General features: G+C 41.0%; 1 protein-coding gene across 1 annotated transcript in view; it reads left to right on the top strand.

Annotated features, from left to right (window-relative positions):
• The window catches only part of angpt4 (angiopoietin 4), a 71,837-nt gene that overhangs the window by 31,294 nt on the left and 19,661 nt on the right, over positions 1–20,882 (top strand). The window lies entirely within an intron of this gene.

The raw sequence follows: 20,882 nt of genomic DNA, 5'->3' as shown, positions 1-20,882 counted from the left end.
TTCTTAGAGGCATGCAGGATCAACTATGAGTCTTTAACCACTACTAAATATTCTGGTGAACTAATGAAGGTCTGAATTTTCTAACTGACTGAGTGAATCATCCATCATTCCTTTTGGGTTTTACACACTCTGTTTGTTTAAAGCAGGAGGGTTTTTTTCCTGTAACACTGTAAGAGTTTTTCACTTCAGTTTCTTCTATATTTTCCCCATTTTCATGCACATTCTTTCTTCACTGCACGTCTTCATATCTCTTCACCTGACAGTGATGAGCCTCACTGCCAGGGTGTTAACATGTAGGCGGTCCATGGTTGTCCTCCCAGTTCCACCCCCTCTGTGCAGGAGCCCAGATCAACCAGTAGGAGTTGTCAGTGCAACAACAAGGATTACAACCCTCACTGACTTGTACAGAGAGTCTGTAGAAATGCAGCAGTTCTGTGGGGATCTAGTTAGGCACTGTGGTACTTTGATGTTTTGCAGGTGTAATGTTCACCTTGTTCATCATGTTAGCTACAGATACAAAGCAGCTACTCTGAGGCCATCATTAGTACATATTTGAACAAAATGTTCAATCATGTAGATCTTAAGAAATTTTACTGGATAAAGCTTTGAGCTCTAGTAGAAATAACAACAACTGACTGTTGGTTGTGAATCCTCTCTAGTCCTGGAGCTTCCATCTGGTGAATGCTCATCCAAGGTTCACTCTTGTTTTACTATGGTTTCTGTGGCGAAGCTCTTTTTCTTTTACTGTGTAGAGTTTCCACAGTTCCTCCGGTTGTTCCATCAACCGCCATTTACGCTACTCAGGGAAAGCTACTAATATCTACCAGGGAAAACAAAAGCCCTGTCCTCTTCCAGCTGTACTTGTGCACCATGGCGGACTCACGTTCTTTTGTGCCGTAACTCAAGCAGAGTGGTTGGTCTGTTGATATTGATGAGAAGATCTGCACACAGACAACTTTTCACAATGGTTGTATTGTATGAATGACTGACTGGACTCTATCCAGATATCAGCGAAAACCTTTCCTTCATCTCATTGGACAAGACTGTTGCTCACCGGGCTGTCAGTGGTTTTCGATTATGATTTTCAAAGGGAATAAACACCGGCCAGTCATGTAAGAGACGTATTATTTGTGTGCAGCAGTGATCAAACTGTACAGACTATGACAGGACCACACAGTGCCTTCTGAAGTTTTACAGTTGTTGCCCTGTCATCTCCCGATAGTTAAACCTTCAGTTAGACTTCTGCTGATGTGCAGATTGAAGTGATTTCAGAGCAGCAGATGATGTTGATCCATGAAATCAGATTAGCAAAAGAAAACATTTTTGAAAGGAATCTTTGTGTGGGGAGTCCCCATTCATCATCATTACAATCATTTAAACGTTACAGAAGAATGAGAGCGGCGGCATGAATAATGCTTCTGTTTGAGAAGTCCGAGCTCGTATGAATCATATCTCTGACAGAAGGAATGCTACAGGTTAACTACAGGTTTATTTAGCTTTCTGAATGTTGGGTGTATCTGCCCGGGGCTTCCAGGGAGTTGGCCTGTACTGTAAATTATATTCAATTCTATGTTAAATAAAAATAATCTAAATATTAACTGCATAGCCTTAAACTCTGACTTTAGCCAAAGTTGATTCACTGTTGAAAACAAGTGAAAGATGCACTTTGAAGAAGGTTATTCGTCATCACGCCAATCTCTCCCATTCAGTGACTGTTTGTCTTTAACATAAAGGTTTAAGTTTTTAGTTTTTGTTCAGTTTTACACTTTTCAAATAGATCCATGTGTTCCTATCTCAGTTTTACGTTGCCCAATAATTGGATGGTCAGTGGTTCGATCCCCAGCTCCTCCAGTCCACATAGCAAGAACTATCCTTGGGCAAGATACTGAACCCTAAATTGCCCCCAGTGGCATACCATTGGTGTTAAATCGCTGTATGTGTAGAATAAACTCTGTATAAATGTTTGTGTGAATGGGTGAATGTGACCTGTGGTGTAAAGCACTTTGAGTGGTCGATATTACTAGAAAAGCACTTTTATCACAGTCCATTTACGATTTTGGCCAGCGAGTGTCAAATGCAGGATCAAACTCTGCATAAAGGCTGCTTGAGGAAATAATAATAAAGGCAGTTCACGGTTATTTTCCAATCAGATCTCCTCATCTTAACAGTTTCAGATTGCGAGTGATAGATTACACAGGTTTAGATGCATTCCAGCGTAAATGGAGCGAGTAAGAATTTCATTATTTCTGCTGCCCACCAGAGGAGATTTCTTTCCTCTAGTTGCTAAAGGAGAGACTGAATTACTTAGAGGAAAGATTTGTATCTGCAGAGAGTGTAAATTCCGAAGTGTGTCGCTGGATTGTACCTCTGAGATATGTGTGAGCGTGAGTGTGCGTTTATGTGAGATTAATGTGTTGCTGTATAAGTGGCTGCATGCCTGTGTGTGTTGGTGTGTTTACCACCCACACTGTTAAAGCTCAGAGGAGGCGGGGGGCCAGAGCAGAGGTCTGCAGCACCCCGACAGGAGAGAGAGGGGAGAGGGCTGACCTTTGACCTTTCACCTTCAGGGTTCAGTCACAGTCAGCCGTCAGTATCTAACCATTCCTTGACTTCAAAACATCCGTCCATGTTTGTCATCGTCCTCTCATCACCGCTTTAATTCAATTCAGCTAAAAGATAACTGCGTCTCCTCTCTTTGTCTTTCCTTTGTTGTCTTTGTCTCACTTTCACCTCCTTTCACTTTTATCTCCCTCCTCTCCACTGGAAGAGATGTCTTTACTCTGTATAATTTGGTTCTGCATCTATAAAATGTCTTTTATGTTGCTGTTCATGAGAGATATTTCCACTCTTTCTTGGTTATTTAACCAGGTAAAAGGCTCACTGTCTGTAAAGTCTATTTTCAAAAGACACCTGTCCACAACTGCCATTTAAATCGCTTGTTTTGTCTGATCAACAGCCTAAAATGTTTGCTTGAAAAATGACAGTGCTACATGTATAAAGAAGCTTGTTTTGACATCAATTATGTAGAAGTTGTAGATTGGAGAACAAAAGTTTTGTAATGATAGAAGAGATAAAGACTTGCACAAGTTTTGTACAGAACCACAGCTGTCTCTTGTCTGAAGTCAGACTACAGTAAAGTATCTCAGTCCTTGACCCCCTTCACTGAGACTCAATGGCATTCGCTCTATTTGTTCAAACTCTTCTCAGTATTTGCGTTTCTCATGTGGTCACTGGTGGCAAATGTTTCCCTCAGCTCAGGAAGTCACAAATCAGATCCTGAAGCCGGGGTCCTTCACTTCAGTCAGGTTCAAACTGCAGCGCAGATGATGGAGCATCAGCTGCGGCGTTTGTGATGTTATCTCACCTCGCAGTTTTTAAAAATGGAAGTGACGACGTGAACTGAACAGCTGTGATCTGACAAACCGGACCGCCATTGATCAGGCGCAAACCACTGACCTAACCCAGAAGGTAAATGTAGTGTACCCTCCACCTTAAAAACTGATAATATAAGGATATATCAACAAAAAACAATGGATGTGAATTGGCGATAAAGAATAAAAACAATCTTTAAAGGCGGCAACAGACTGCTTTCTGTCCAGAAAAAAAGTGATATAAATCATCATCCACTGGGGTTTTAATTTTATATTCATCTCAACTCTCAACTTGAACAGTGACTTTTCAGCTGTTTTGATTTAAGGAGCTCATGTTTGTGACCTCTTCTTTAGCTGTAATATCAATAAAAATCATACCCATACGAACATTAAAATACAGTCTGTTCCTCTGCCAGTAACAGCAACACCAGGCAAGAGTGCAAATTTGTTTTTCTCCAGTTTCACCACTCGCCTCTTTGGTTTCATGAGGCAGCGCGGCCTCTGCAGCGGTTTGGTGGTTTTTTGAGCGAGTGGGTCTGTAAACAGCAGTAAGTGAGGTAGTTAACAGGGGGCTTGTTTAGTTTTCTGCCAAATGACTGACTTCAAATGGACCTGTGCCTCAGAGACTGAGAGGGAGAGAGACAGGAAAGCCACTGTGGGCAGATCACATCAGCTGCTGCTGCTGCTACAATACGATGCTTTGATGTGGTCAGAGGTTATTTTCGATGATAACCCTCTGCACAGAGACAAAGAGAAAGACAGACGACGGCAACTTAGAAAAATGTAAAGGATAAGATGAAGAAAAGTGGATTTTAACAAGACGCAGGTTTTAATTAAAGCTGCTTCAGATTTAACTCACAGTTTGATGTCAAATGTCAATTTCATACAGAATGTTCTGCAATTTATGGAAAGATATAAATTTTCATATTGAGGATTTCATATGTGCCTCGTTATGAGCTACAATCATGTTTATGGCACACACATGTAAACGGAGAAAAACTGTAGCTGGTCAATGTTTTCGTTATAATTTAACGACAGTGGGACAAAGTGTTTTACAGACTTAGAGCAGAATATCAGCACTCACATCTGAAAACAAAGAGTTTATGAGTGAAATATTATAAAAGAAACATCTGGTATACAGGATTTTAAAAAAACAAAGCACAAGAAAAACACCACGATTAAGATCAAATAGAGTCAAAGAAGCCAAGGATCTACACCTCTAAACCTTACTGTACTACTACTTCTTAATTCCTTGGGTTTGCAGTACACTGGGGGAAACAGTGGAGTGTGGAGAAACACCTGGTCTGTGAGCTGCTGTTCTGTGCTCCATCATCCTTTACAACCACACATCAAACAGCTCTGAGCAGACCTCACTGACAGCACTAATAACGGCCTAATGACAGCCATTATCTGCCAGTCGGCCTCCTTCAGTCTAAACACACCGCAGACAACTCTGCTCTTATTCAGCAACTGGTTTTTAAAAGCGTCGTTAAAAGTGCACTGTGGAGGAAAAACAGGGAAACTGAACTTTAATTGAAAGCAGAATTCCTCAGTGAAAAGAAAAAGTCCTGCTGGCTCAGCAAAAGTATTTGTTAATGGATAATTTCAGTCTACTTGTATGCCATTTACATATTTTCATTTCACTTTATTCACCACAGTAATCACTATGATCTTCATCTAACTGAGTGATAGTCAGTGGATTAAACTGCTGGAATCAGGCCCAGCAAGTTCCAGAGTAACACTGAACTGTAGATCAGTTAAAAAGACTTAGAAGTTTTTAAAAACCAGCGTTCATCTCTGATATCCAGCCAGGAAACTTGGGAAATATTAAGAATTATTAACAGGGTTTGGAGCGTTTGTTCCTGTTCCAGTAGCTGGGGATCATGGGTAATATACACCGTTCACATGTTTCAGGAGCTACGGATCAGCAGATTGATAGGCTTTGTTTTCTGGACATGAAAACCCCAGAACTGCTCGGACTCAGAGCCCAACAGAATTAATTATCACTCGTGGCTGCAGAGTCACCTGTGTGTGTATGACCGCACCATTAGAGAGTGCACCATTTCAATCACCTCTGCCCTTTTAGCTTTAGAAAAGCTGAGTTGTTGACACTGGACTTAAATGGCTGATTGTGATATTGATATTTGGAAAGATTAAAAATCTAAAAACATCATATTAACTGATTGTATCAAATAAAATATAAATGTCTCTATATCAACTTGTCAGTGCTCTCTGGTGGACAGACTATTTAATGTCAACACTGTTTCTAAATGACTTGAAACCTTATATCAGATATCAGTGTGTCTGTAATAAGGTCTTATCGGCTGATATATCTGCACCAGCCTCTTTATCGGTCTGAGTCTGTTGTCCTCACACATACTTGACTGAATTAACTTTTAGAGCTGTGAAATTGTCAAAATTCCAGGTTTAAAATAGTTTCATGATCCATCAAGAATCAGTGACTTCCTTCTTGAAATACCAGAGCCAAACCTCCTCCATTGTGAGTTTTAAAATCCTCCTCCTCCTCCATCTCCTCCTCCCTGCCTGCCTTTGTAGTGTTTTCAATAAAATGAAGACCCAGTGGTGGGTGGTTTTTGGAGGTGCCGCTGTAGTATTTAAAAAACTCTACAACTCTGATTTCTATAACAGCAGAGCAGGTGTGTCTGCCCCTGTTGAGGTGTTCAAGACTCAGAAGCCTCACCTGCTTCAGGACAGATATATTACATGTAAATTAGAGAGAATCATTTTTCAGTTTTTTGGTTTTAGTCTTCAGTCTCTTCTGCTGTTCATGCTGGAGCTGCTCAGTGCTCCCCAAAGTCTAATTGAACAGTTTGTAGGTTTTGTTTCTGGGATTCTCTCTGAGTTTATTCCCCTGTGGGGAATGGTTGGGAATGATTATTGAGGATTGGAGGCAGTGATGGGAATGCTTGGGAATGGTTTTACCACAGCAGGCTGTTTTATTGTGCTCCACAGAGACGTGCAGCGGAGAGGTGGGAGTGTGTTTGGGGTGTTTTAAACCGGCTCATAAAAAGGTTTGACTGGCGTGTGCTGGCTGAGGAGCTGCTGGTTTATGATCTGATAATATAAAGACCAGGCATGTGTTTCTGCTGCAACACACCGACCACAGTGTTGAGGAAATGTGATAACAAACCTCAAAACAAAAGACGTCATACTGTTCTTAAAAAAAAATGTTGTTGTTTATTTTTGTTTTTGAGGTTTTGTTTTATTATATTTAATGAGATAGAGATTAATTTTAGGAAGAAGACAGAATTACACAAGCTCCATGAAATGATGTGGACGCCATAAAAGCAAAAATTAAAAACATTAAGAGCCAATCTAATCCAGGAAATTTAATCACAGGGGACGTGGCTGTGGTCATGAGTGGGAGAGTGTGTGTTTCGGTTTGTGTGTCTGTGGGTGCTGTATATTTCCATGTGAATGTGACTAATACGTGCATCATTCAGGAAAAAAAATACAACAGCCTGCAGACTGAAGTATACGTCCATACATGGTTAAATACTCATCAACCCTTTCTCAAAAACATCTATAGTTAAACTGCACGTACAGGTGACACGAGACGTTTGACTCATCTCCTTCCTCAGGACACAAACTTAACAAAAACTAGAGAGTTAACAGTTATTTCTAAATGCTAAGTTAGCAAAGTCTGGAGACTTTTATTTAGAGGAGAGCAGGTGAGCTGAACATGTAATGTGTCAACAAATACAATTCATAAACTCAACTAAAAAAACTAAAATAACTTGGAGCTTTGTTTCTATTTTTGTAGTTGGCACCAGACTCAATGATTCTTTCCAGGAAACTTTAAAGAAATGATGAATAAATTGCTGATTTCCACAACTTCCACAAACAAACCATTAAGGGCCGTGTCCTCTGAGCTTCTTTGGCTGCCGCTCTGTGCATCTCTTGTCATGTTATCGTGGGCAGCAGGATAATCTCTCTGCTGCTGCTCTCTGACCACATGTGGCTCATTTTCAGGCAACGCTTTAACTGACTCATAAAAAAAGAGAAACACACCAGTTTACGGGAGTTTCTTTTTAGTGGGAGCCAGGTCGGCCTGGTCCTCGGTATCTCTGCAGCTGATTACTGGGCTGTTATCAACACTGGATCTGACTGGCTGCTGGAGACACACTTCAGACGAGCTGACAGAGATTCAGAGGGAAAGAAATAAAAGAGAAGGACAGACAGTATCTGCAGTTCACTAAAACCACTGAGATTTGTTTAGATATTATTTTTTCTTGCAGATAAAAGAGTTTTTCTTTAACAGGAGAAAAATTGAGCTCCATTTTACTAATTTTCTCTTCAAAGTAAACAATTCTAAACCAAAACTTCTGAGAGCTCACTGTAAAGAGGCTGTCTGCAGGTTTTTGCTATCGCTACATAGCTAGCATCAAACTTTATTCCTTCACTCACCAGGAGCTGTCTCCAGAGGTGGAAAGCAACCAGTGTTTTGCTTCCATTTCTATCACCTCTTTTCTTCTGCTCAAATAAGCATGCTAACCAGCTAGCCTGGCCGGCTCATCTTGTTACTCTCCGTGACCATCACCACAAACTGCTTTTAGCTGGAAAGCATGTTCGGCAGCAGAGGAAACTGACAAAGCCCCTTTCACCATCACAATGAACAGGATGGTTTGTTTGGCTTTATTTCAAAAAGGCAATAAAATATTAAGAATATACAAAACTCTTTATGTTCTAAATATCAGTGGATCCCCTGGTTACATGATTTTACTCAAGATTTGTTTCCAAACATTTTGACATCTTTGTTTAGCTTTGTGAACCCAGTTATTTACAACATTAAAGCAACAAAATGTATTTTTTGCTGAGCAGCCATGAGTGGTAATTAATTCTGTTTTCATGTGCAGAAAACAAAGCCTACCCATGTATATTACCCATGATCCCTGACTTCTGGAGCAGGAAGTGCTGTCGCTGTAACAAACACACCAAACTCTGTTAATAATTTGTGATATTTTCTGTTGCAAGTCAGAGTAGCTTCTTCACTATACGATGAAGATGATGATGGGAGTGATGGAGGAGCCTGAAGAGTCCCTGGAGAAAGTGCTTGAACTTGAAACTTGAAAGTTGACATTTAGCTGCAGTAAATTCAGGAAGTGTGATTAAGACCTGTGAATGAGTCAGAAATTACAGGGCAGAGATACTAAAGGAGTCAGACTGTGGAACAGAGAAACCAGAAAGAAAAAAAAAAACTAAACAAAGGAAGATGAAACAGAGAGGAAGACATAGTTCAACACTTCCAGACAAGTTGCCTATTAACCCATAAATCACAGCCGAGCAGGACAGAGAGCAACAAAGAGGGTGAAGGAGATAAAGTTAGTTGAGATAAAAGGAGGGAGGAGAGGGAAGTGAGAGGAAATATAAGACAGAGACAAAGAAGAGACAGGGAGTGAAGTAGAATTCTACTTGATCAGCTTCATATTTGCAGATGAATCGTGTAAAAAGTGAATAAATGAGGCTGCAGCTTCGAGCGTTGATGCTCAGCTTTCAGGTTAAAGCTTGTAACTGTTGCTTAATGCAAAAACTACAGTTTGTGTGCGAGAGAAAGCTCAGTGCAGAGGAGTAGTTGACATCATCTCAGGAAGAAAAAGGTAACATGTGTCCAGAAATATTTGGACACTGCTCTCCACATATTATTGTGTAATTCTGGAGCTTTTGTCTATAGTTTCTCTTCACTTCCAGTGAAGGGAAATCACAAACATGACTCAGCGTCTGCACTCAGAGGGAGGGGTGGGTGTTGTTTTTGGTTTAATACTTTGTCATCTTCTTGTGGTTCATTTGCTCTGGCTTTTTCGTATCTACAGATATTTTTACTTTTTTATAAACACTCAAATTATTTATGATGATTTGTGACATCGGCTGATGACGTGAATCGTCTGCTTTTAGAGGGAAAGCCTACACAGCGTACAGTTTCCTCTTTCAACATGATGATCCAGCACCTTCAGAACCAGGCTTAATCACCAACATCAGTGTCTCTGATGCTCTTGTGGCTGAATGAGAGAAAGTCTCTGCAGCAAGTTCGACATCTGGTCCAAAGACTAAAACCAGGAGATTGGTTAATGTCCATTGTTTTGGGATGAGACATTCAGCAGTCATGGTTACATCCACATAGTTTTGGTTTAGTATGATGGGATCTGCAGGAAGGGGGGATGAAGAGAGAGTGAGGGGTTTCTCTCTCTCTCACTCTCACTGTCAGATGGCGATGATAGTTTTATTGCAGATCATCACAGCGACCACTCTCTGCATCTGCCTCACAGATAAAACCACACACACTTTCCCTCCCTCTCTCTCTGCCTCCATTGAATTTGTTAAGCAGAGAAAAATGTTTAAATTCACTTCAACAAACAGTGAATTATAATACTTGTGGTCTGAGTCCAACTCCCAGCCAACAAACTCCCTGTTTCATCCACTGTTAACTGTGTAAATGTGTGTGCATGTGTACTCTGCACACTCTTCAGTTTGTGAAGAAATCCATAACATAATTTCAGATCATTTCTTCATGTTATGGTCTGCAGCTGCTTTTTGTCTCGCTGATTTTTCTTAAATCTTTGAGACCTTTTTAATAGCGTTTAAGTAAACCCAGATCCTGAGATACGTTACACAAACACGCACTTTTCTTCTAATCAGCTGATCTATTGCACACTGTGATTACATGCATATATAAAAACAAAGTTAAACACTCTCTCATGAAGTACAGTCTCTCTTTCCCTTTTCTCTGTATGTCCCTCTCTAATACACTGTGTATACATAAACATAACGTTACTCATCTGTCACATATTTAGAAGCACACACACACACACACACGGCTTCCCTCTCTAATCAGCTGTTGTGATTCCCTTTGGATGTCCATATTTACTGGGTTCATTTGTCCGTTAGATTTTCCCAGAGAAACGCTGCTGTCAGCAGAGAACAGCTGGAACAGAGACAAACCCCCAGTCAGCAACTTTCCCATTACTGCCCTGAGAGCTGCCTCTGCTCTCTGTGTGTGTGTGTGTGTGTGTGTGTGTGTGTGTGCGACACAGAAAGAGTGCTACGTGTGTGCATGTACATGTGTAGAAGAATCAGTGTGTGTGTGAACAGACACAACAGGATTAATTAAAGTGTAGTGAATTGTCTCAAGTATAATTTCCTGATTTTTAAAAGTAAGATCGGAGTTAAGTTACTTGTTTAGCAACAAACTCTTGGATGTCTAGCTCCATCTTTTAGCTTTAGTTACTATCTTGCATTTGATAGCAGATTCAATAACAGCACTTTGTCGTTAGTTCTGTAAATCATTTTTAATATTTCTTAGGCCTAAGTTAACAGAGAGAGAGAGAGAGAGAGCCCTTTATCTCCAGTAGATACAGGTTAGACACGAGTTTCGACCAGATAACCTGGTTCTGTCTTTGACTCCAGTCTGCTCCATATTCGCTTGCTGATGTTAAAGAGAAAGTTTTCTGTTTGAGATTTGTCAAAGATCACACTCAGCAGCAGAAAATCTACAGTTTCTCAGGTAGAAGTGCTGCCAGTCTGCATTTATCTCTACATCATTCGGGCTGATTCGATGTCAGCCTTAAATTGTTCAATCTCATTTTAAACTGAATAAAGAAGCTCTGTTTTGATGAAATCTCTCTGCGTCCAAGACCGGTGGCCAAGTCAAACAGAGATGTTATTTAATCATGATTAAGAGCAGTACTGAGGGCGAAAGTGGTTTTACTTGATGCTTCAGGCCAAATACATGCTTAAATGAGTGAAAATCAATCACTGCTTCTAATAGTGTACAAACAAAAGGCCATCAGCCGCACATATACACACAGCTTGCCAGCTCTCAAGATGGATACTGATATTTCATCACTGACGTAATATAGTATGAGCCGTTTGTGTTTGTAATGATCATTCAACCTGTCATCGAGCGCTAAGGCTACTGCCATTAATTCACTCCACTTAGTGCTACGTGCTGTATGACAACGCCAGCAGCAGCAAGCTCTGCTTTTATTCAGCTTTGATTAGGTCCAATTATGTAAATAGCAGATAATGACGTAAAAAAAGATAAAACTAATTTTATTGATTCTCGAGAGACGACCTGGGAGATTACAGCAGGGGTGGAGGCTGAATAAAATTCACTAAAGACATTATTTTCTTAGAAATCTTTGTACATATGGGGGGAATAGCAAAGGTTAGACCCAGATGGGTTGGATGGGGCTGGGGAGCCTCCAGAATCCAAATATTTAGTCCTTTTTGGAGAATAAATGTCTTCAGAGCAGCTTCTCCTGTTCATAGATTCTTCCTGCAAAAGGTCTGTGAAGATCCTCCAGGCCATAATATCTCTAAGTGCTATATGAAGGAGACTGGACTTGAAGAAATTTAAGACCCATTCAAACCTTGAGCCATGTGAACTCAACAACTCTCAAAGTGACAAGGCAGCTCCTTAAAAGTGAAGCCAAACCTCTCAATCGCCCCCTGGTGGCTGGCTGCAGTATAGGTCAGAGATGGCAGTGCTGGTATCTGGGATAATTTGGTTGAGAGGCGTCATCCATCTTTGTTTACAGTCAGTAGTGTCAACTTAAAGGAGTGAGAGATGAACTTACCAGACCTTTGTAGTCTGCTCCTCATCTCTGCTGCAGTGGTATTGCATTGTGGGTAATGTAGGAACCAGGTTTTGATGAGGAAGAAGCATAAGTGGAATAAAAAAGATGTTATCTCTTCCTGTTCAACAGGGGCTGATCAGCTCAGTAAGGACGTACAGTAGGCTAATGTATGTTGTGTGTATAGTGTATGTTTAAAGACTTGTGTTGGTGTAGGATAGAATAGAAGGTAGACCAGGTCTGAACACCCTCAGCACTTGAGACGAACCGGCAGAGCCGACTGGCCGATCCAAGCCCTGTCATGTTGCTTGCACTTTGAACACACGCTGTGCACACACACAGATACTTTGAAATAATACATGCACGGTCGGCAACAACTCCCATAAACACTCAGACGTCCAAACACACTCGGGTGGGATTGGAAATCATTATTTTGCCATTAACTTCGGTGTTCTCCGGGGGTCCTGTGATAAACATGCTCTGCTTTCAAAACTTCTTCACCTCTCTGATCCAAAGAAAATGTTGCGTCAAGTCGACACTGTGCAGAAGGTGAACCGCAAAGTGTCTCTATGCACTTTATTGCATGTAAATATAGATTAGTCCAAGTTTCTAGACCGCGAGTAAGATAAATCGTTTGCTAAGTAGATTACAGAAAAGTTGTAAAGATGATTAAACTGTGACTTTTAGGTAATGATGGTTGCTGAAGTGGATCAAACACTTGTGGAGATGCACTATTTACTGTAAGTGGTGTAATGCTTCCAGGAACAGACGTGTTTCCAAACAGCTGCGGCTTACATGTGTGACTCTAATCTGAGTTTAATCGGAGACAAAACACACTGAGGACATGGGCGTGTGTTTATTCCAGTACAAACTCTATACAGACAGGATTTACCATCCTTTACTTTGAAGTGCCCCCCACCCCACCACATTCAATTACCTCATTCATGTTGTTTCAGTGGAAAGTTTCACTGCTGCGTCTCAGCGGGTGAAAGACCACGAGACACTTATACAGAACAGTATATTTATATGGTAGTAAATCCCACGAGTTTTTGTTTCAAAGGCTTCATTACAAACTGTTCTGTCACCAGCCACTGAACATATAAATCCTCTTACTGACACAGCTCTATAAAAGCTGTTACCTGACAAGACCTGGAATAATTGTCACATTTACCTTGATAATGATTAAAAAACAACGTCTTATTAAATACATCTGTGAGCATGGATGGTTGTTTGCCCCTGTGACCCTCAAAGAACAAGCAGTAAAGTGAGTCAGCCTCAACTTCATGGAGCTTTACAGAGAGTTTCGCCGCACAGCACCGTTCACATGGTTCAGGATCGTCAGGGTCGGGATGGACTCTTGTTCCTGAACTCCTCTGGAAACTCTCAGCTGTTATTAAACACGTTGGACGCTCCCTTTGTCATGGTCGAACAAGCCAAATCACAGTCACTTTAAGAAGGAAATTACAGTCTGAGAGCCAAACGTCCTCCTACACAAAGACGTCTGCTGTTGTCGGACTGAATTTAGCAGAAAAAGTAATATATCATCATGCAAAATACTGACATGGTCACTGGTTTATCTGTTGTTTCTTGGATCAGAGAGCCTTAGAGTTGTTAAAGGTTCACACAGCTGAGTTATTTGCGTTAAAGTCAGTAACTTCACCATCCTGCAGATTGAAGTGTTGATGTTATTTGGTGCCACATGTTAGAGAAAGAGCTGGTGATTTGACACCAGTTGTGCTCTCTGTATCACAGTTGAAGGGAAGTTCTTTGTACCAACATCTGAGACTGCACATTGTCAGCTCACCAGCATTTGTTTTTTTCACTTTTAACACGTTACGACCTCTACAGCATCACAAATAAACGCTGTGGCACCCATCGACCGAGCAGGACGCAGGATTCACACTGAGTGAAGCATTTCTGTTGGAGAAATAATGACACAGCTGATTCACACTTGTTTAAAAAGATGTAAGGAACAGATCATTGTTGAGACGTGTGTCAGGGATTATTCAACCACTTAACATCAACAGACACACCTGTTTACCTTCTATTACAGTCCCTCAGTCTGTTGTAGTGAATTCTTTTATTGTGAAAAGTCTCATAATCCTCATCACATATTTGTAAAGAGCTGCACAGTCATCATGATGATGCTGTGGGACTGAACAGACCTTGTGCTTGTTTATCAAAAAAATATTTTAAATATTAGGAAAACCTTGTGGCTGTGACTCTGGTGTACGGTTATCCAGACGTTATCCCTCTTTAGTTACTGTACTTGTATTCTGTTTCTTAGAGTTTTGCCTGAGCATGTTTATTTTATTCTTAAAGGATCATTTTATGCATTTAACCGACCTACAATTAATGAAAAGTTCTGTTGCTCAGACTTGAGTAATCTCTTACCGAGGTGAAGTTACCCCAGAGTATTTTCAGTACTCCACTCCTCTTTTACTGCCGTCGGCCTTTCAGTGTTTGTTTATCCGAGCCTGAGAGAGGAATCTCTCCTTTTGGCCCGGCGCTGCTCTTTCCCTCTGAGCAGCCGGGTCAAAGCACTCAGGCCCAGTTTGGGGGAAGCCAGCACCATCTGAATTGCAAAGAAAACACAAAGTCCACTTCGGGCTCGGTCCTAACTTTATGATAACACGTAATTAATCAGCTGGAATCTGCTGGCGCAATCAAATGTAGCCTTAACCCCGCATCTCCGCGTAATTACAAGTTAAGGACAGAGAATATGAAGTGTGTTTTTTGGGGGGGGTATAAATTGTTTCACTCCGAGTCGCTCCATATGAACAAACAACTGGGAGGAAGTGTTTACAGCACGTCTGGGCAGAAATTGTTGACATGTTTTGTGTATTGAATTTTTGTGCGTATTGCAGGATGCTCGGTTTGTTGATTTGCTTGTGGCACTTTCTCTAATGAGTGTTTCTCCTGAAGGGGAAACAAACAGAGCGGAGAGGTTCAGTGTCTGTGTTTCACATTCGGAGCTTCTCGGGGGAGGTCGTGTCTGGACTGTAAGTGTCAGTGTCAAGTGGATGTTGAAGCCTAAAGCAGAAACAGCTCTGTCACTGCTCACTGCAGGCTGTAAGGATAACTTCAGGATTTTTGAACCTGGGCTTTATTCTCCATGTTTTTAGGTGTAAATGATTGAATGGAATTGGTGCAGTGTTGAGCAGAAACAGTTTACCTGCCCACTGCTGCTGCAGTGTAATCCAATGGAGTTAAAAGTAAGTCCATTAAAGTGCTCAGATTGTTGTCTGAGAGGATTCCAACAGAGACAGAGCTTTTTATTAAAGAGTAAGATCCTTTTAGTTTAACCAGAAACATCTCTATATATCACTACCAGACTCCATTGACAAAAACAGGAATTTAACCTTCATTTGCTGGAATACTGCTGCTTCAATCTATTAGTTTGTTTGTGTTATTGTGTGACTTTCAGTGGTGGAAGAAGTGTTCACATCCTTTACATAATAAAACAAGCTAGCAGCTGCTCAGGAAAATTGCTGTTTTTGTCAATGGAGTCTGGCAGTGACTACATAGAAATCCTTTCATGATTAAATTTCGATCATGTTTTTGTCTGAGGCGTGTACGTTCACTTCAGTCTGACAGGTGTATTTTCCTTCCTGCTGATTTAATGAATTAAAGTGCTCAGATCACAAAGCTCATTTGTTGTTCGATGTTATCATGTTCCCCAGAGCAGGTGAGCGTTCAGGAAACGTGATCTGCTGCTGTGTTAAACAAACAGAGTCGTCTCTCTGACCAACAGACCACCAACATCCGAGGAGTAAACAAGATGCTTTAGAGTAAACAAGAGTATGGGACAACAGCACAGTGATAACAGCTACAAAGGGAAACATGATTATTTAGATGTCGTTCTGAACCGTCTGGATCTTAGAGAGCAGTGTTAACAGGGAGGAAATCAGATTTTAACTTCAAAAGCTTAAAACATCATGCTTTTCTAATATCTTTTTGTTTAATATCACCATATATCACTGCCAGACTCCATTGACAAAAATGGTAATTTACCGAGCAGAACACAGGCGAAGCTGGAATACCACTGCCTCCATTTATTAGTTTGTGTTACTGTGTGGTACTCTCAGTGGAAGAAGTATTCAGATCCTTTATAGAAGTAGTATCACACAGTAACTCTGTTTCTGTCAAAGGAGTCTGGCAGTGATATATAGAGATGTTTCCAGTTAAACAAAAAGGATCTTACTCTTTAATAAAAAGCTGTCTCTGTAGGAATCCTATCATAACACTGTCAGACACTGATAACAACAATCTGAACCTGTCAGTGGCAAAAACAAGAACTTTAGTGGACAACTGCCCATTGGATTACATTACAGCAGCTGTTGACAGTGGCCAGATACACTGCTCTTGCTCAACATTGGAAAGTAAGGAGCTCAGAGTCAAAAACAGCAGAGTTATCCTTTAAAGTTCAGATCGTACCTGATCTATCCTGCAGAGGAACATTCTTCACGCTGTGTATCATGAATACACGGCTTCTGTTTTACATCCAAAGTGGATCAACATATGTCCAGTGCTGAATGTAAGCATGAGCTCCTGACCTGAGAATAAAGCTGCTGCAGAGAGTTTAATGGTTCAGTTTTACAGCTATCAGTTACACTCAGATAACAGCTTACATTAAACAAATATTTAACATCTTGACTGTGGATCTTGACCACACAAGATAATATTTACATTTACTCATCAGATTATATGTACAGGCCTCAACAAGATCAGCAAGATTTAGTTTGAAAAGCCATTAAATTTTCCCTCATAACACAGAAGCCCTGAATGAGAAATCATGTCCTTGATTTCTGTGACTCAAAGTTTCTTTTTGGTTTTTATTTTTTCTTTACTCTGCGCTGTAAAGGAAATCTGACACAGCGGGGGTTTCACATGTGATAAAACCATCAGTCTGAACAACAGTGCCCCGAACACACATCTCTCCTCTGACGTAGATTTACGTTGTCGACCTTCAGGACGTAGAGAGAAAGCTTCTGTGTTTACCTGTTTCAACCAAATATGATGCATGAATCGAATTAGTCAGTCGACAGAGGATTAATCTGCAGCTATTCTGATCATGGAAATTGTTATTTTTAAGAAAGAACGCCAAATTCTCTGGTTTCAAATTTGTATATTTTGTTGTTTTCAGAGGATGTCACACACAGAAATTTCTGATGTGTGTCTTTCACCATTTTCTGACATTGTGTAGACAAACACACACATTTATTAATCGAGAAAATAATCACAGTTTTCATCAGTAATGAAAATAATTGTTAGTTGGAGCCATAAACTGTTGGGAAACCGGTTTGTTTTGTGATTTGAAAACCAAGAGCAGATTTTAAAAGTCTGTTCTAAACTAACAAACCAGCCTCCAGACATCTTGTTTTCATATTTCATTTAATTTAATGTGTGTTTTGATGAGTGTCTGTAGCTGCTGCTGCAGTTTGTGATGATGATGTTACAGTTCTTTAACACCAGCTGCTGTGACTCAGAGCAGGCGCTGGTCCAACTGGGTTGGTGATTTGATCCTCAGCTCCCCTTGTTGAAATGTCCTTGAGTAAAACTCTCTCTTTTTAAGATATATTGCTTAGATCTTGTTTGTTTTTATCTATATACAGTATTTTATCTGGATGAAGGATTTTAGTCGTCAAATATCTCGATCTGAAGTTAGGGACAGTCCTGTGTCCGCTGAACAGCTTCAGAGAAACGCTGATTTTGAAGGTGAAACTGTTTTATTCAGTGATTGGGTTTAATCACCTGGTCTGTTTGTTTTGGAGAGGAGGAGACCTCTGTTGGTGATCGACAGTGAGGGAAAACTGACGGCAGTGGTGGTGAACACAGCATCTCCCATGATCCCATGCTACCTCACACCATGCAGTTAGAAACATCAGGTCTCTCTGGGTTTAAATCAGTGGAAGTGATGCATTCAGGTTCGATGCATTTTTGGTTTGTTTCAGAGAAACTAGGGAGTTCAGTTGCATTTGATCAAATCTAAATCAAATCTTCTCAGATAATTTTCTTTCTTTCGTTTTTTATGAGGAATGAATCTGTTTTTATTTCCCTCAGGATGAAACTCCAGAGGTTCTGCTGAGCTGAAGAGTTGTCGTAACTTTCACCACATATTTTTATCTCTGCTCTGTGATGATCGTTAACCCTGTCCTGACTCCTCGCCGTGCTGCTGAAGTAAAAACAACACAGGTTTTCTGCTTTATCATTTAGCAGATATCGGCTAAATAAATCGCACTCATGATGCACTTAGTGTTGCTACAGGCCACAGAATAATCTGTGAAGTGGGTGGACGGGACATAAATAATTAAATGCTTCAACTGGTAAAAACCTGGAAGGACCCCTGTTCTGTAGGAGCCATGTCTCCGGGGCCCAGAGCCAGAGTTTGAGACACGACACATTAAAAGACGAATAGACAAGAAGAGGAAACGGAGAAAGGCTGTAAGTGAGATTTATCCTCTGTCCAAAAGGCCACCAAATTTGTTAGCAGAGCAGACAGGCTGTTATCAGCTGGATGAAGTACTCCTCCTCTTCATTGTGTGTGTGTGTGTGTGTGTGTGTGTGTGTGTGTGTGTGTGTGTGTGTGTGTGTGTGTGAATTGTGGTTCACTTTGTTTTCAAATCCCAGTTTTAAAGAGTCATTCATCAATCTACAGCTGTGAGTTGGCATTGTGGGAGTTTTCAGTTGCCATGGAAGTCGACAAGCCGAGGGCAGAGGGAGGACAGGCTGATAGAGGGGTGGAAGAGATGAAGGAGGAGGAGGGAGGAGGGAGGAGAGAGAGGAGGTGGAGGTGAAGAGGAAAGACAGACGGAGGCTGAAACACTGTGGAGAGATGGAGAGAGTTTGGGCACAGAGGAGGATGGATGGAGGTTGGCCGACGTGTTCAGGAGTATAAAGATGGCAGGAGAGATATTAGGTGAATAACAGATGAAAGTAAGGAGGTGTGAGCGGAGGAAAGGGGGTAATGGAGAGGAGAAAAGGGGGGGAGTAAAAAGAGGGAGAGATTCCCAGTGACTCGTGGCCGAGAGCCAAACTGACCACAACCACGCAGAGCTTCTTGGAAAATCTCTGCTTGTTCTTTCTCATTCTTCTCTCCCTCTTTGACTCGCACTGCAAACACACACACACACACACACACACACTCATGCACTGCAGACACACACTCGTACTGCAAACACACACACTCATGCTGGCGTGAGGCCAAGCACCACAGCCTCTAAAGGGGCTCAAACATTCCCGTTTTATCGGCTCTAAAACGAGTGAACTCAAAACTTTCTCTCTCTGCTCTCGTCTCTCCTTCCTCGGCTCTTTGGGGACAGCAGGTAGTCACGACCAAAACTCTGTCTGTAATCAGACAAATTATTACTTTTTACATTTTTAATAATGTATTTAGCTTTTTAAAAAAATAGTTTGACCATGAATAGTAGCAGGAAGGATGACAGAGTGTGAGGGAGAGGACCAGATTCAAACCCAGGACATTTCAGCTTCTCAAAAACACAAACAGAAATGAATTCATCAAGACATTTAAACTCATTTTTATTTTTTCCAGTTGCTGTTGCATCTCCAACGATCTTTTCAGCTTTTACTCTGTGGTTGAACCAGCTTTAGGAGTTTTATCAGACTGTCACCTCCCTGTATCCTGGGTACGATCCTCCTCTGTAACCAGATCAGCCTGATTTCTTTGTGTCATGAATTCAACAAGATGTTGCAACTGTTCCTCTGAGATTCTGCTTCATGTTGACACAGTTGCATCATTTCTGCAGATTTGTCAGCTGCACTTTTTTGCTGCCAACCTCCTGTTTTATCACATCCCTAAGGTGTTCTACTGGACTCAGATCTGACGACTGTGGAGGCCACTGAAGTTCACTGAACTCATTAACAAGCTGTTTTCACTCACAGTATTGTGGATGTTGCTGGATGCTTTTTGTTTTTCACTCCAGTCAGAGTGAACTCCAGAGACTGTTTTGGTCTTCGAACCAGCTCATCTGGCACCAACAATCATTCCTCAACTCAAAGACGACAACTGAACCTTTTGACCACGTCTGCTTTTGTCCTCTGACTTTAGTACTGTCCCCTTAAAAGTCAGTGAGTCTACACATCCATCGAGAAGAAAATGACCGAACCACAGAACTAACTTGTCAGAGTTAATGTGGAGCTTCTTCTTTCTGTGATTTCTAAGTGGATTTACCAACATTAACAATCTAATGGTAATGATAGCTTCATAAAGTATAAGTCTCATAGAATCTGAAATATATATATCGTGTGTGCTGAGTTATGACTTCAAGAAGAAGAAGCATGAGACAGGCCCTATAGTGCTTTAACAACAAACCTCCAAACAAACTGCTCTCATAAAGGACGAGCTCGTGTACAAGCTCAGATTCATTATATCCAGTCACTGAAAACAGATTTATGCCAAGACAAAGGCAGAGCCAGATAAAATTCTAATAGGACTCTGAGTTTTTAGACATCATTAGCTCTCGCGTGACTCCAAGAAACCACAAGAAATCATGAAGCAGGTGAAGAGAGAGAAGAAACATCTAAAACCCTTTCACTGAGTCGCTCTCTTCCTTTTTCCTTCACTTCTCCTCCGAGAACAGAAACATCTTTGACCACAGTCATCCTCTCTTTCACGTTTGACCAAACTAATCTCAACCACACTGTCCATCACCCAGTTAATGACTCCATCATCGAGTGGCGTCCATCCAGCTCCATCTGTTCAAACATGCTGACGGAGGAGTGCTATGATAACAGAAGCCATTAATATAAAACACCTGGCTTTATTTATTGTCATAGTAAATAGATTAGGACGTTCAGGTAATGTTACAGACGTGTCTCTCAGCACAGACTCAGATGTCTTTCTTCTCTGTGTCGGTGTAGTTTAATGAGTGAACGTACTGTTCTGTACAGTCATTTATTT

This window comes from Lates calcarifer, linkage group LG12, assembly GCF_001640805.2.
Source record: "Lates calcarifer isolate ASB-BC8 linkage group LG12, TLL_Latcal_v3, whole genome shotgun sequence".
NCBI classification, from domain to species: domain Eukaryota; kingdom Metazoa; phylum Chordata; class Actinopteri; family Centropomidae; genus Lates; species Lates calcarifer.
This window is presented reverse-complemented; position numbering and strand designations above follow the sequence as displayed.